The sequence below is a fragment of the Malania oleifera genome, chromosome 4 (assembly GCF_029873635.1).
Source record: "Malania oleifera isolate guangnan ecotype guangnan chromosome 4, ASM2987363v1, whole genome shotgun sequence".
Taxonomy (NCBI): domain Eukaryota; kingdom Viridiplantae; phylum Streptophyta; class Magnoliopsida; order Santalales; family Ximeniaceae; genus Malania; species Malania oleifera.
The window spans coordinates 110751285-110767839 of NC_080420.1; positions in this window are offsets into that span (position 1 = coordinate 110751285).

Sequence of the window (16555 nt, forward strand, 5' to 3'; positions counted from 1 at the left end):
CCGACTCTGTGCTGCATTGATTCTATTTCGAATAAGTCGGACTTTATCACATGCTTGCTGAATTATTTCCGGACCCAAAACTCGCCTTTTGCCTACCTCATCCCAGGAAAGAAGGGATCTACATCTCCTACCATATAATGCCTCATAAGGTGTCATACGGATGCTAGTCTGATAACTGTTATTATAAGCAAATTCAACTAGCGGCAAAAACTGAATCCAGCTACCTCCAAAGTCTAGCACACAAGCACGAAGCATATCTTCCAATACCTGGATGGTTCTCTCAGTCTGACCATTGGTCTGAGGGTGGAAAGCTGTGCTGAATGCTAGCTGGGTCCCTAGTGCCTCCTGCAAACTCCTCCAGAACTGTGATGTAAATGTGGATCACGGTCCGAGATAATGGATACCAGCACTCCATGGGATCGAGCAATCTCCTGTATGTAAATTTCTGCTAACCTGTTCATAGGGTAGCTGACCTTAATAGGTAGAAAATGCACTGTCTTGGTCAATCTATCAACTATCACCTAGATGGCATTCTGACTATGCAATGCTAGCGGCAACTCAGTAACAAAATCCATAGACACGTGGTCCCACTTCCACTCGGGAATGAAAAGTGGCTGCAATTGACCAGCCGGTCTCTGGTGCTCAGCTTTAACCTGTTGGCACGTCAAACACTGCTGCACGAGCTCTGCTATCTCCCTCTTCATGCCACTCCACCAGAAAGAATCTCGCAAATCCCTATACATTTTCGTACTGCTAGGATGAACAGTGTATAGAGACCTGTGTGCCTCCTCTAGAATCATCCTTCTGATGCTATCATCTGCGGGCACACACAATTTGGAGCTCTAGAATCGTCCTCCTGATGCTATCATCTACAGGCACACACAATTTGGAGCGGAATCTCAGAGCTCCATCATCAGAAATACTAAACTCCTCCCCCTGACCATTATGAACTCTTGCTATCACCTCCACTAACTCTAGATCATCTCTCTGAGCAGCTTTAATCTTCTCATATAATGTGGGCTGTACAACCAAATTGGCCATAAATGCCTAAGGATCATCCTCCACCAATTCCACACCAAGTCTCTCTAAGTCCATCTGAATCGGATGCTGGACTATCGCTGCTAACTGTGATGTGTCTCCTGATTTACAGCTCAGAGCGTCAGCCACCACATTTGCTTTACCTGGGTGGTAACTGATGGTACAGTCGTAATCTTTGATGAGTTCCAACCATCTCCTCTGCCGCATGTTCAGCTCTTTCTGAGTAAAAATGTACTTTAAGCTCTTATGATCTGAAAATATTTCACACCTCTCACCATATAGGTAATGCCTCCAGATCTTCAGTGCATGTACAACCGCAGCCAACTCTAAATCATGAGTAGGGTAGTTCTTCTCATATTCTTTCAGCTGTTTGGACGCATATGCCACCACCCTACCATGCTGCATCAACACACAACCAAGCCCTTTCAAGGACGCGTCATTGTAGATAACATAACCATTGCCACCCGATGGAATCGTAAGAACTGGTACAGTGATGAGTCACTGCTTTAATTCTTGGAAGCTCTGCTCGCGCTCTTCATCCCACACAAATCTAGCATTTTTCCTAGTCAACCACGTAAGAGGACCTGACAAGGCTGAAAAACCCTCAACAAAATGACGGTAATAACCTGCCAGTCCTAAGAAACTCCTGACTTCATGCACATTTCTCGGCCTAGCCCAATTTACCACTGCGTCAATCTTGCTAGGATCCACTGCAATACCGTCCCTTGAGATCACGTGGCCTAAAAATGCCACCTTTTCTAGCCAGAATTCACACTTGCTAAACTTAGCATAAAGCTTCTCCTCCCTGAGAGTCTACAGCACCTGCCTCAAATATACCTCATGATCCTCAAAACACCTCGAGTACACCAGTATATCATAAATAAAGACTACTACAACTAATCTAGATACTGGTGAAAAACTCTGTTCATCAAGTCCATGAACACGGCTGGGGCATTCGTCAGCCCAAACGGCATAACGAGGAACTCGTAGTATCCATACCTAGTCCTGAAGGCCGTCTTTGCGATGTCCTCCGCTTTTACTCTCACTTGATGATACCCAAATCTGAGGTCAATATTGGAATATACCCGCGTACCTTGGAGCTGATCAAACAAATCGTCTATACGGGGTAGAGGATATTTATTCTTGATAGTGACTTTGTTTATCTCCCTATAGTCAATGCATATCCTCATGGACCCATCTTTCTTCTTTACGAACAACACTGGAGCTTCCACGGCGATACACTGGGTCGTATAAACCCCTTGTTCAACAAATCCTGGAACTACTCCTTCAATTCTCCCAGTTCTGCTAGAGCCATACGATACAGGACCTTAGAGATCGGCACCGTACTTGGAGGTAAATCTATAGGAAAATCTATCTCGCGCGCCGAAGGTAACCCTGGTGGCTCCTCTGGAAAAACATCTAGGAATTCTCTTACCACTGGAGTGCTATCAATCTTCAATTCATTTTCAGATGCTTCTTTCACAAATGTAATAAACCCCTGGCCTCCATCCAACAGTAATCTACCTGCCTGCACGGTGGACATCAGCTGTGTTGGAGCACGTACTCGTGAACCAACGAATTTAAATTCCTGCTCTCTAGGAGGTCTGAAAATTACTTCTTTCTGGAAACAATCAATGCTAGCATGATTGGCAGCCAACCAGTCCATACCCAGTATTATGTCGAACCCACACATATCAAACACAATCAGATCTGCCGGTAGCACTTTTCCCTGAATTTCTATTGGATAACCCCTAAGTACCCTCTGACATCTGATCACTGATCTTGATGGTGTAGCTACCGACAGTGCTATATCTAATGACTGGGTCTCATTCTCAGATAATTTAACATAAGATGTAGAAATGAAAGAATGAGTAGCACCCGAGTCAAAAAGAACAATAACTGGAGATAAAATAGTAAATGTACCTGCCACCACATCCGTAGCAGCCTCTGCATCACCTGGCTTCAGGGCATAAACTCGCGCTGGAGCTACGTTCCTCTGTTGGCCACCCCGGGGCGCCTAATATCCTCCCCGAGCTGCCTGATGTCCTCCTTGATGAGGCCTGGGTGCTGGGACCTAATCCTGCTGACCTGGGCAATCACACCTCACATGACCTGGTCTCCCACAACGATAACATACACCCTTACCTACCCGGCACTCTCCCAAATGATGTTTCCCGCATGTCTGACAAACCGGGTAAGTCTGCGCACCCTGGTTCCCACGAGGTCCTGCCATCTGTCTCTGATCCCCCCTATCATGACCTCCTCTCCATGGGCCCCTACTGGAGCCAGCCTGGAAACCCTGAGGTGCAGGCCTCTTCCTCTGACTCTGAGCTGTTACACCCCTCTAAATGCCACTCTCAATAATTGCAGCTCTGTCTACAACCTCTGTGAATGTCTGAGCCCTGAAACCAATCACCTGCTCAAACAGATTCTGCCTCAGCCCTTCTTCAAACTTCCTTGCCTTCTTCTTTTCATCTGGTGCTAAATGTGGAGCAAAATGCGATAACTCGACAAACCGAGCCGCGTACTGAGATACCGTCATCTGCCCCTGTACCAAATGCAGGAACTCTGCTGCCTTCGCACTCCAAACGATAGCAGGGAAATACCGCTCGAAGAACATATCCTTGAATCGATCCCACGTCACTAGAACTAGAACCAGCCTCTGTTCCTCTATCAGACGCGCTACTCTCCACCAGCGCTTCGCTTTCCCTGTCAACTTGAATATGGCAAATGCTACCTTCTGCTCATCCGTACATGGAAGCACTGCCAATGTCTCCTCAATATCCTGGACCCAATTCTCAGCCACGATCGGGTCATCACCTCTAGCAAAGGATGGAGGCTTCATACGTGTAAATTGCTCAATCGAACAGCCACGCTCCCCGGAACTCCTGGCCATCTCAGCCATCACCTGCTGAGTGACACTATGTAGTACAACATCTGAGTCTCCTCCACCTATGCTGGAAGGACCTAGCCTATCCTCCCCTGCATTCATGCCACTACTACCTGGGTCCATCCTGAAAACAAGAAACACACTTAAGAACTTATTCCCTATACAGACCTATCCTGTACCAACTCGTAATTAACTACCTTCCCTGTCTCCACCCAATATCTAGTCCTGTCATCTAGACACACGACCCGACAATAGTTTACTATGGTTTTCTTGAAATCGTCACCCCAGGAAAAGCACCAAAACCACTATGATAATCCTGTACCCAGACACAGAACAATCCTCAAATCCTTTTTCCTATACTCTGGTATTACTTCTGCTGTATTCTAAATTCTACAGAACCTAGCAAACCTAGGCTCTGATACCAAACTGTAACTTAGGCTCTGATACCAAACTGTAACGACCTACTTAAGTAAATGAGTTTTTATTTTTTATTTTTTTTATATGCTAATATTTTACATGCTCTAATACCATGCTGGGATAAATCTATCCATAAACCTAAGCAGCGAAAATTATAAACTGGATAAACATATCCATATCATACAATATTAATACCAGAGTGCTACCATGTTTTTCCCAAAATATACACATATATTTGCATTCCCAAAATACCCTAAACTAGTTAGGGTAATACAAAAATGCTCCTAAAAATGATACTCACTCTCTGTCAGGGCACTACTGAAGCCCTTCTATTTGCGAGCCTGGTTTGCTCGCCTACCTGGATCACCTGAAAAATATATCAACACTGGGATGAGCCAACGCTCAGTAAGGAGAAGTATGCTATTACTAGTGTGTGGCAAATGAGCTACAATATATATCATGAAATCTGTTTCCATATAAACATGAATAGCTGAATACAAAGTACAGTACCAATAATAAAGTACACCACCCATTTTCCCTATTGCTTAACATACAGTATTATGGTTATAATTCAAAATACTTCTAGTGTACATAAGTAGAGTCCCTGTTTCTATAAATCCGTACGTATGTAATAATAACTAAAACTATTCCCTATGGCTATCTGTGTCATGACATGCCCCTCATGACGAGGTTGTGCGGCCCGTAGGCTGGATTTACCCTGGCTGGTCAACTAGGAATAAATCATTGAACTCCATCAGTCGACCTGCCCACCTCAACCCATATTTAGATGGGGAGCCTAACATCTTCAAGGGCCCAGGTGGTCGACTTTACCACGTATTATCTGAATAGGTGGTTGCACTGATAAAGTAACATAGTATCTGTAGCAACGGTACCATGCTCTGTAGCTACAAGTCTAACAAGGTTTGATATCATATAATATATTTCTATACATATATATTTTATTTACCATGATTCTGAAGTAATCATAATAACCATGATGCTGCATAACGTACTGAAATATGAATAATCATAACATGGAACTGCATATTCGTAATACTGGAATTCGTATAATCATGGTACTGAAGTTCACATAATCATAGTACGTAAATCCGTAAAATCATGGTACTGAAATTCATAAAAATCATGAAACTAGCATTCGTAAAACATATCCCCGTACTACATACATATTCACAAGCCACACCATACTTTAATACATAATTTTCGTAAATAAATAAACTATATAATATTTAGAAATATCCTAGCATAGCATATTTCCCTTACCTTAACTTTGAAAAGCCCCTACTATACTCTAACCCGATACCTGCATGGCCTCCTGTGAACACCCTGAAAATGGTTTTTTTCAGAACTAATCATCAGTATTTTTCCACCTACATTATTTCCTATAACTACCATAAGACCAAAAATGGACTAAAAGGACTTACCCTGAATTTGGGATGAATTCCAACTCTGTTTTCCCGACAATCTGCTCTGGCAGACTTGTGGAGAACTCCGCCAGGAGCGTCGTGGTAACCTCGGATCATTGATCCAGCGACTGGTGGGGCCGGAAATGAAGAGAGAAGGGAAAGAGAGAGAGAGAGCGGCGAGATAAATGAGAAAAAATCTCGGTTTTCCCCTTTATATACTGCTAGATTTGTCAACGAGGCCCGCCACTTCATCTATGAATTATTCAGTAAATTCGTCGACGAAGCCCTGTATTCGTCGACAAAATTCAGACCGCCCCCAGACCCTCTCTCGGTATTTTCTCGTCGACGAAATTCTGAAGACCTTCGTCGACGAAACCCTGTGTTCGTCGACGAAGCCTGACAAATTTTTGAAAATATGATTATTTAATATTATCTCCAAAATGCAATGTCATCGACGAACGCGGACTACGGCCTCCTTCTGTTTCGGTATCTATTTTCTCTCCCTCTTATTATTAAAATGGAGAAAATGGTATGATTTCAAGCCAAATTGGAGGAGAAGGGGGGAATTGCCCGAACCAAAACATCGTCATACAGATTTACATATAAACTCCAACATACTATTTGAGAATAATTTGCTTATGATACTATTTTCAACAGACACAAATCTACCCCAATTTCACTGTTGCCAAATGGGTTACATGAGATTATGCAAAATTGTTGAAATTAAACTCAAATGCGCACATATTAAGTGCAATCCATAGGATTTGAGATGCATTCAACTTGAAGAATTGGAAGGAGTTATGATAGGAACAAAGCGGAAGGTTCCGTAGTAAGAGACTATAGAGCTTGTGGTGGTAGTTGTAAGGAGATGCACGAGCATGAACTACTCTGCTTAAGACTGCTGGTGCTGCGAAGCTTGTGGCCGCCATGCTCAGTGCACGTACTGCGCCCATAGGGCCTTTGCTGCAACAATATCAACAATTGGAAATTTTCAAATTAGTGATGGTCGCTACTTGCGCCTAGACGTATAGGGTTCGAGGAAGATGAGTGGTGGCTACAACGGTGGGGTTGCCCGGTGGAATGCAGGAAGGCTTGGGGTGAAGGGTTTGACTTGGACTCTTAAAGGAAGATGAGTGGTAACAGTGGCTACGACGGCGGGGTTGCCAATCTTTGAACAAGACTGGGCAACAGAGTCGGTGGAATGCAAGAATGGCTGAATGGGGAAGGCCCTCCAGTTTTTTCCTGTTTTAACTTTTTTCAAAAACTATATATATATATTAAATAATATCCCTTTTTGAAAAGTACTTCCCAGAATGGTCCTGACGTAATCTCGCTACTTAGAGTAGCGAGATTTTCTGTGCACCTAGGTATTCCCTTTATTATTTATTAATAATATTAAATTGAAAATTCTACAGTTATTTATTTAAATTTTGACATATAATAAATTACAGTTCGTAATTTAGTTAAAAATATTTTTTTATTAAAAATTAATGTAACAGTCATACAATATAAATATACACTAATTAAAAATATACACTTTTGAGGCCTAATGACTTGTTCATAATACTCCCCCTAAAGCTGCACTATAAATATCAAATAGTCAAAGTTTTTCACATAAAATTGAACAAAACCAACAACTAATCCCTTGATAAATATAAATCTGCAAGTTGCATCCTAGATGAGATGTATGCAGTGCAAATATCTCTATTCACAAGTTACACATACACAAAATGGCAATCAACTTCATATGCTTAGTTCGTTCATGAAACACTAGGTTTGAAGTTATATGCACTACATAGTTAGAATCTCATAAGTCACGATTTGATTCATATGATTTGAATCAATTCCACACCGAAATCGATTCAAATATAACAAGTGAATCTAAAACCAATTGAATAATTGCAACTCTATCAATTCGACTCGTGAATGTAATGAATCAATTCGAATCTATTGATTCTCACAATTTTGGACCTATCATATTTATTCCTTGTTTACTTAAGTTTTGTGCTAAAGAAAATGAAAACTAGAACTTTAGGTCTTTTGCCGCCTTCATAAAACCAAAACCATTATTCACTCTTGGAGGAGTATAGTGTACTACCATTGAGGGGCAAAACATTCACTAGATAAGGCCATTTAGCATTGTTAGTATGTGCTAGAGGTAATTGTGAGTTAGTAAGGATATAATGGTCATTGGTATATACTTGCCATATATTGTAAACAGAGGGGGAGACCTATTATTGAGCCAAGGTCTTCCATTTTACCCAATTATTCAACATGTTATCAGAGCAAGATCCAACCTAAACCCTACTGCGAAACCAAACCTCTGATCATCCAAACCTCTCCTCCCATTGCCCGCATAACCATTGCTGCACCACTTCAAATCCATTATCACCTTCGGTCATCTATCTTTGGACAAGTTGAAACAGATAGTTCCTACCTTGAAATAATGTCTAATCTTGAGTTTGAGTCTTGTCAATTAGGAAAACATCATCATTTTCCCTTTCTTCCCAAGTAAACAAAGGGGTGATTAGTCCTTTCATGCTAGTGCATTATGATATTTGGGGTCCTAGTCAACAAGTTGTGTCACGTTGAAATTTGGGTTTTGATACTTTGTTACGTATGTTGATGACTAATCCAGGATGACTTTGTTGTATTTAATGAAATACTATACTAATTTTTTTAATATCTTATGTGATCTTCGTTCTCAAATAAAGACTCAATTTAATACGTCAATCAGGATACTTCGCAGTGATACTTCTAATGAGTACTTCATACCAAATTCACTACCTATAATACTAATGATAGTATGCCTAATGACTTTTGTTCTCAAATAAAGACTCAATTTAAACCATGGTATATGTCCAAGGAGTTAGTGTATATTTATAATATATGATTGTTATATCGAGTTCTTTAGTTGTTGTTGACTCAATATTCTATAATATAAATAATAGTAATATGAGTATTGGAAGTCAAAAGAAAACATTTATCCAACACACTCGATATCAGTATGTTCACAACGTTACATTAACCAGTTCCTTACACATCTAACCTATCAAATTACTGTAAAAATTTCAACAGAGTCCCCTTTAAAAATTTAGCATTTCCATCTACGCACTTGCTCAAATAAAACATTTATCCTACAAAAGGCATACCAGTACGTTCACAACGTTACATTCACCACTTTCATACACATCGAACGTAACAAAGTACTATAAAAATTTTGGTAGTCTCCTTTACAAATTTAGCATTTCCATCCACGCACCTGTTCAACGAAAACATTTATGAAATACAATTGATACCAGTATGTTCACAACGTTACATCCACTAGTTACATACACATCGAAGCTATCAAAATACTATAAAAAAATTTGGCAAACTTCCCTTCAAAACATTCAACATATACATCCATGCACCTGTACAAGGAAAACATTTATCCACCATACGATTTGGCATACCAGTATGTTCACAACGTTACATCCACCAGTTACATACACATCCAAGCTACCAAATTACTATGGTGAATGAATAAATATTGAAAAATTATATAAATAATACAACTCATTTCAGTTCAGAAGGAAAACAATATAATCTCGTAGAAATGAAATAATAAACCGTTCATCTATGCAAATGAAATAATGGACATCCTCATGTTGTACAAAAGAATTAATACAACGTTCTATACAAGTTAAAAAAATGAACAAATAGATGTTTGCCGCATTTGGTAATACGATGAATACAAATGAAAAAATGAACAAACACATGATGTACACATTAAGTAATGAACAAATACATGATGTACAAATGAAATAATGAACATATACATGTTGTACAAGTCAAATAATACGACGATGATCTCCTACTCTGTGCCGCAGGGAGGTCATCTCCGATGTCGGAGTGGCTGTTGTCTGCGTCTGCCCTCTCCTAGTTGCTCCTCCGCATCTGGCATCCGACCTCGTCGATGTGTGACATGCCCATCATCTCCACCCATAGGTAGTGTATCATTTATCTCCATGCGAAGGGGATGGGGAACTAAGTCGTACGAAGTCTCTGGACGAGTCCGAGGTGGCAACACAAGTGCATCCACCTCATCCACATCAAGAGGGTCGTCTAGCAGGTACGACATCAACGGTGTGGCGGCAGAGTTGGACGGGGTGGCTGCCTGTCTACTGGATGGGTCTGCAATATCGTTGACTGTCGATAAGGCATACGGTGTGGATGGCTCGAATACGTACTCTGCCTGTACAATGGGCAGCGAGAAGGCCGAACTTGGTGGACGACTAGAGAAAGCTGCTCGACCTCCTCGTGCTTCCGGTGCCTGACGGGTCTAGGGATCCATCGCCCGTCCTCGTAGACAACATCCAAACCTGCTCTCGCTAAATCGCTCACGATGGGATCTGAAGAGAACTGGTCTACCTGGTGTAGTATGTCCGCCTACAGCATATATACAGAAAAAGTAGTTACCACATTTACAACTTAATGTAAACGCTAAAAAATTATGTATGCGTTTGAGTATTCTTACGAGGCTCATGTAAACCACCGTGGTCCTGTCTACGAATTGACGTGTGTAATCAACCGATACCATGTGTAATATGGGTCCTCCGGACCCATCGGACCCTCCGCCTGCACTCCCTGCACGATGTACTCCCGCCGACACCTCCACATAGGCACGTACATCGCGTGCTTGGCAGCCCAATCCGTGTTCTGCCGACTGTGCCCATCAATCTCGTGTAGGTTGTCCCCACCTACATCGGCCCCTGACATCGAAAAGCACTTTGGAATGCCCTGCCAAAATCCGAACTGACGCATCACTCAGTCAGGGAGATGCCACTCGATAATATGAAAACAAATGAGTGGCACTCGGGCAACCCAGAGGTCCCTCCCAACTGCATAATCCGTGGGTAGGTCCGCTAAAATGTCGGCCGTGTAGGGCAGCCATATGAACTACACGTAAACATATGCAAACTGTAAGAGGTGTGTAGGGATGTCAAATACATATGCAACATGGTGAGTACACTTGAATAGCATCCCCCTACTCAACTCAAAGGATTCATCCCAATGAGTCATGCATATAGGAAGCTCATCTACCGCAGTTAAACCTGCACCATGTAGGTCAATATGATCTTACATCGGAGGCTCGTCCATGAATTGGGCGTCGAATGTTGCATCATACGTGTCACGGGGGGTGGGTTCACATCATCGGGGGCCTCATTTAACCCTTCACCCATTTCCTGCTCATGCGTGTCTTCATCTTCAAGATGAACATCGTTCGTAATGTTCATACCCTCGTCCAATGCGTCATTCGCAATGGCGAAAAACAACGCTGGTCCCTTTGTCGGGACGTCTTCGCAACCTTCTCGCAGATACGTGTCAGGATCAGATGCTTCGTGAGCCGACGGCTCGAATGACGATCCCAAATATTCGTAAAAATCAACCATAGGCATACCACCAACCTCTACACTCACATCGAGATGATGTCTTTGATAAGTGTCTTCCTTGACTTCATCCAAATGCTCAGCAGGCACGTCTGGCTGCCTAGCCGTGATTATACCCATTTGAGGATTTGTTTCGACATATAATTGCACCGTTAAATATGTCTCACCTATGCAGTGTGCGTCCAACACAATGCGTAAACCATAATCATCAGATATGCATAGAGGACAGTATTATTGTACCCTCGCAAAGGGTATTTTGCAGTCACCCGTAATGCATATTGATCTGGATTAATATGTAAATATTTATATATCTTCGTATATAATTTATTTAATTTACACCTATGGCCAATTCGAATTGGTCGAACTGATGGACTACTATAGCTAATACCATCTGCTCCGGTTATGATGTTCCCCACTATGTATGATAATACCGGCACTGGAGCACTGCTTGAGCTTCCTGCCATTTAGATCGGCGCTCGGGAAATAAAATTGATCTATGCAAAACAAAATTGTATGTATAAGTGCAATGTCTTACTAATAGTAATCAATAATTATTTTCATTAAGTTTAGTCATCTTATAACTCTATTATGAGCATTAAACTCTCTTATAGCTTTTAAACCTTCGAGTATATAGATTTTGGAGTGTCTTTATTTCGTTACAAAAATTTGAGACCTTAGATTTATATTTCAATGTGTTTGAGTAATTTTTAATATATACATTACATTTTATTTAAATCCAATGCAAATTCACATTCAATTATGAGTTCTCTCCAAAGATAAGGTAATAATATTTTTTATTATAAAAATATTTAATTTATATATGCATGTCAGAATGTTATTTAATTAAGTACAAATCACTTCATAAGTAAGGAAAATTATCACACTTCTAAAATATAGCTGAGATCTTTTTTTTACTTCATAAGTTGTGGTGATTTCTTAGGTTAACAATCTGAATACTCAACATTTAAAGAAGGAATATAGATAGTGTGTTAGTTATTTATATTTTATTAATAATTAATACCTTAATAAATAAGATCAGTTTATTATATTTAATTAACAATAATGTTGTTGTTAATGTATATTTACAACATATCACTATGATATAAATTAATATTACAATGAATATTACTAATTTAATTTAACATATTAATTTATTTAATGTTAATTCAAATTAATAAAGTTATGGTTACATGTAGCAACTTGGATAGTAAAACAAAAAAGGAAAATAAGAACACAACAATTAAAACTTAAAACTTCCTAATTGTAACACTTGTAATGGGTTTCAAGTGGACAAACTTTCCTAAGTATAAGGGGCAACTCAATGTAGACTAAGTAAATAATATTAACACCATGACTTATGTGAATTAACCTTTGAAGACTACTCCTACATTTAAGGAAGGAGAAAATATTTTTATTCATTATGAATCAAATAGTGATACAACAAAAATAGCACTCAATGCTCGAACCTTAACTCCAACACACCTAGCCTCAAGGAGAATAAAAATGTCAAAACTTATAAACATAAGAAATAAATTGTCAAATCAGGTTTAGGCTAAAAGCCTAAAAACATAATAATTAGATTGTTAAATCAGATTTTAAACTAAAACACAAGCATTCAAGAAGTACGTTTAATGACATATTAGATAGGTATAAAAATTGCTTGTTAAATTTATGATTATTCTTACATGACATTGTATTTTCGTTCTAAAAACTTAAAAAAAAATAAAATTGTGAAACTTCCTAGGTAGCTAAACCTGCCATTTAAAAAAAAAAAAAAAAGTTCTTAGGTAGCTAAGCCCGAGGAAAATCACAAGTTAATGACATGTCGAACTTGTAAGTGTAGTTAGGATTTAAGCCAATCTATGATTATCTTTTTATTTTTTTCTATTTTTACCCAACAAACAACCCAAACACTGCCTTTTTATTTATTTATTATATATATACATATTTTGAAAAATTCCTACAAGAGTATAATTTTCGAAAAAAAAAAGGTTGCAATTTCAGCAACAATAATGAACATTCATAACTATTCCCAGAAAATTAATGAAAAAGATTGCTCACATTCATAACAATTAATGAAATTTTGAACAATTTCATAATATGCAAAAAAATATACATAAGTTCGTCGCAGGAAAGGGTTCATACTCAATAATAATAAGTATTAATATTAAATTCATAACAACAGAAAAGGGTTCATGGCAGGAACAGGTTTACAAACATAATTCTAAATAAAAATTTTCACACTTAATAATAATAACTGAAATGTATTTTGAATCTGTTATTTTGAATAATCCTCACCTCCATTCAAAATGTTATAATTTCATTACATTATAAACATAATTATAAATAATAATTTCCATACTTAATAATAATTACTGAAATACATAACTGAAATAAAAGATACATGAAACACATGGGAGCAAAACCAATATAAAATTCAAGCAAATAAAAAAGAAAATCAGAATAATCCTAACCTCTGTGTTGGGAGTTTCCGACAAATGCTTCCAATCAACAACAAAATAATTAAAACTTCATTCAAATAACAGATTCAACGAAAATAAAAAATATGAGTAGCAAAGGGTCACGTAGGAATCACATACCTCATCTCCCCCTTTTATGCCTTCTCCCCAACGTTCGACGAGTAACGGGCAATCTCCAACGGTCACCTGCTTTGCTCTCTGCAATATCGTCCGGCAGCTTTGCAAAGTGAACAACCCTCTCTTCCTGGTTCATCCGCAAGCACAGACAAGGAAGAAATTGAATTTCGAAGCAAATCTCACTGGTTCAACCAGTGAGATTTGCCACGCGTCCAACGCCGGGTGGTTAAGCATTTAATGTTTCCAACAAAATCTCGCTACACGAAGTAGCGAGATTTACCACACGTCCACCGGACTAAAGCTCATCCTGACTAAATCTCGCTACTTGGAGTAGCGAGATTTGCCACGCGTCCACTACACCATCCTTCGTCCAAAGTAAATCTTGCTACTTGGAGTAGCGAGATTACGTCAGAGTCATTCTGGGAAGTTTTTTTTTTTTAAAAAAAGTTAAAACAGGAAAAAACTCAAAGGCCCTCTGTGGCTCTGCGTGCTGCGCCTCTCAGATCTCCACCTCAGCACCAAATCTTGATCAATAAAGGGTGAGAGTCGTGAGACTGTGCGAGAGAAGAGATGAAGATGAAAAAAACCCTAATATATATATATATATATATATATATATATATATATATATATATGCGCATGCATTTTTTTTTTAGTTAAAGAGAAACATTTAGGGTTGTTTAGTTGTGGAAAACCGTTTTTTCATCAAAGAATTTTTTTTTTTTTTAAAAGAAGCTATTTTCTCATTTTTACAGCATTTGTATGAAATTATAAATGAACAGCACTAAAAAAGTTTTGGTACTAATTTTTTTGATGAAAATATTTGTATTTTTCCTTTTTATTTTTCAAATAATTACAAAAATGTCACCTTATTTTCTAATTTTTTTAATTCATATAAAAAATTTAAAAATACATTTTTATTAGTTTTGTTTATATTTCTGATTCGTATTTTGCATATAGGAGCATGGAATTTGAATATTCAAATTTCATTTATGTGAATTATGTATTTACTTTTTTTCTAAATTCACACAACCCTAAATTCAAGTCCTAATATCCACTATCCTACACACTGCCCTTTATAATTTTTGAAAATTGAAAAACACGTTGTCTTTTTTGTAATTATTGTGAAATCTATAAATAAAAAATAAAAAGCGTTTTGCATTAAAATATAATACTATGGATGTATGTATTACATAGTAATTAAACATTAAATTTTGTACACCTAAACAATTAAATATAAATTTACAACTAATTCAAACTCGAATTTGTGAAAGATAAAACGAAAATAGCAAAGGGAAAAACTCTTAACAAGTAACAAGTAATGGTGATTTTAAAGTTTTATGAAACTACCAATGATAAACTTGATGCACTTTTCATTGAACAAAATCATGGGTATTTTTAGAAGTGCATGATAGGGGAAGTAGTAGGATGAAGTATTAGTGATAGCGATGCATGCCTAGCTAGCTTAATTACTAAAGTAGGGCATTGAGACAATAGAGAAACATATGGTGTTATTACTTGGATTATGTCTGAAATTAGTAGTGAATAGGTTCAAATGTAGAAATGGGGAAGAAGATATTTAAAAAGGGGATTTTCCACGCTTTTATGTGGCCTAAAAATATATAGGGGCTTTCAATTGATGGCTCAATTTCTTCTTCTGTTTTTTTTTTATTAGAGAACTTCAATTTATTTCTTTTGAGTAAATATAAAACTAAGAATTTTCTTTTTAATTATAGGTATTGAAAGTAACTGCCAAGTCCACTAGGAAGCGATTTGTATATATATGTTCAATTTTTATGAGTTTCATCTATCGCTTTGCATGCTTTTGAGGATCAAACTCTTTACTAAGTATGAGAGCTCTGCGGCAGGAGCTTTCTAGAGAGTTACTATTACACAAGAAGACTTAAAAGCCCGACAAGTCTTCTTGAATCGAGGGTATTGAAGCTGCTTTAGTAAAACTAGACGATAATCTTCAAAGTAGCAAAAATATAAAATGAGGTAGAAACGTTGTAATTGACGATGTCTCTAACACGCAGCACCCTTGAAATGTGTCTTTTTACAATTAATAATTTTAGATTTTAAAATCTTTACTTTTTAAAATTAGAGTACTCAAGGCACATATAATAGAAGGTACCATAATTTTAAAAATTTAGGTTGAACTCATGAATCTTTACCTAATAAATAATTCAACAATTTAGAGACAATTTAGTTTATTTTTTATTTTCATTGCAATAAAAAAAAAAAAAGTGGTGATAAAATGCTTGTCTGCATTACATTTTTAATTTTAAATTTTTGGTTTCTACTGTAATTTTTTCAATTATTGTAGTAACAAATGAAAATCATTTTTTTAATCTTTAATTATTTTAACGAGGTGTTTTCCTAGTATTTTAATATTCATAGTTCACCTTTCCTATATAGGTTCCATCATTATGTACACAATTTTTTTAATAAAAATATCGTTAATCTTTCTTTCTTTCTTTCTTTATTTTTTTTTTGAAAAACAAAGCCTTCTTTTGCGCACTGCAAGTTGTCTCAAGAAAAATAAAAAATAATAATAAACAAACAAAATTAGAGACAAACACTTACCTAACTAGGTTTCTTCAAGTGATAGGGCAAAATTAGATCTTGGTGACCCCAAAGTTTCAGGTTCGATTCTCTACTTGTGATTTGCCTAGTGAATTACTAGTGATTACCAAGAATGGTAAATGAGCGAGCAACAATGTTTTCGTTCCCCGATTACGTATCCTCTAAGTGGAT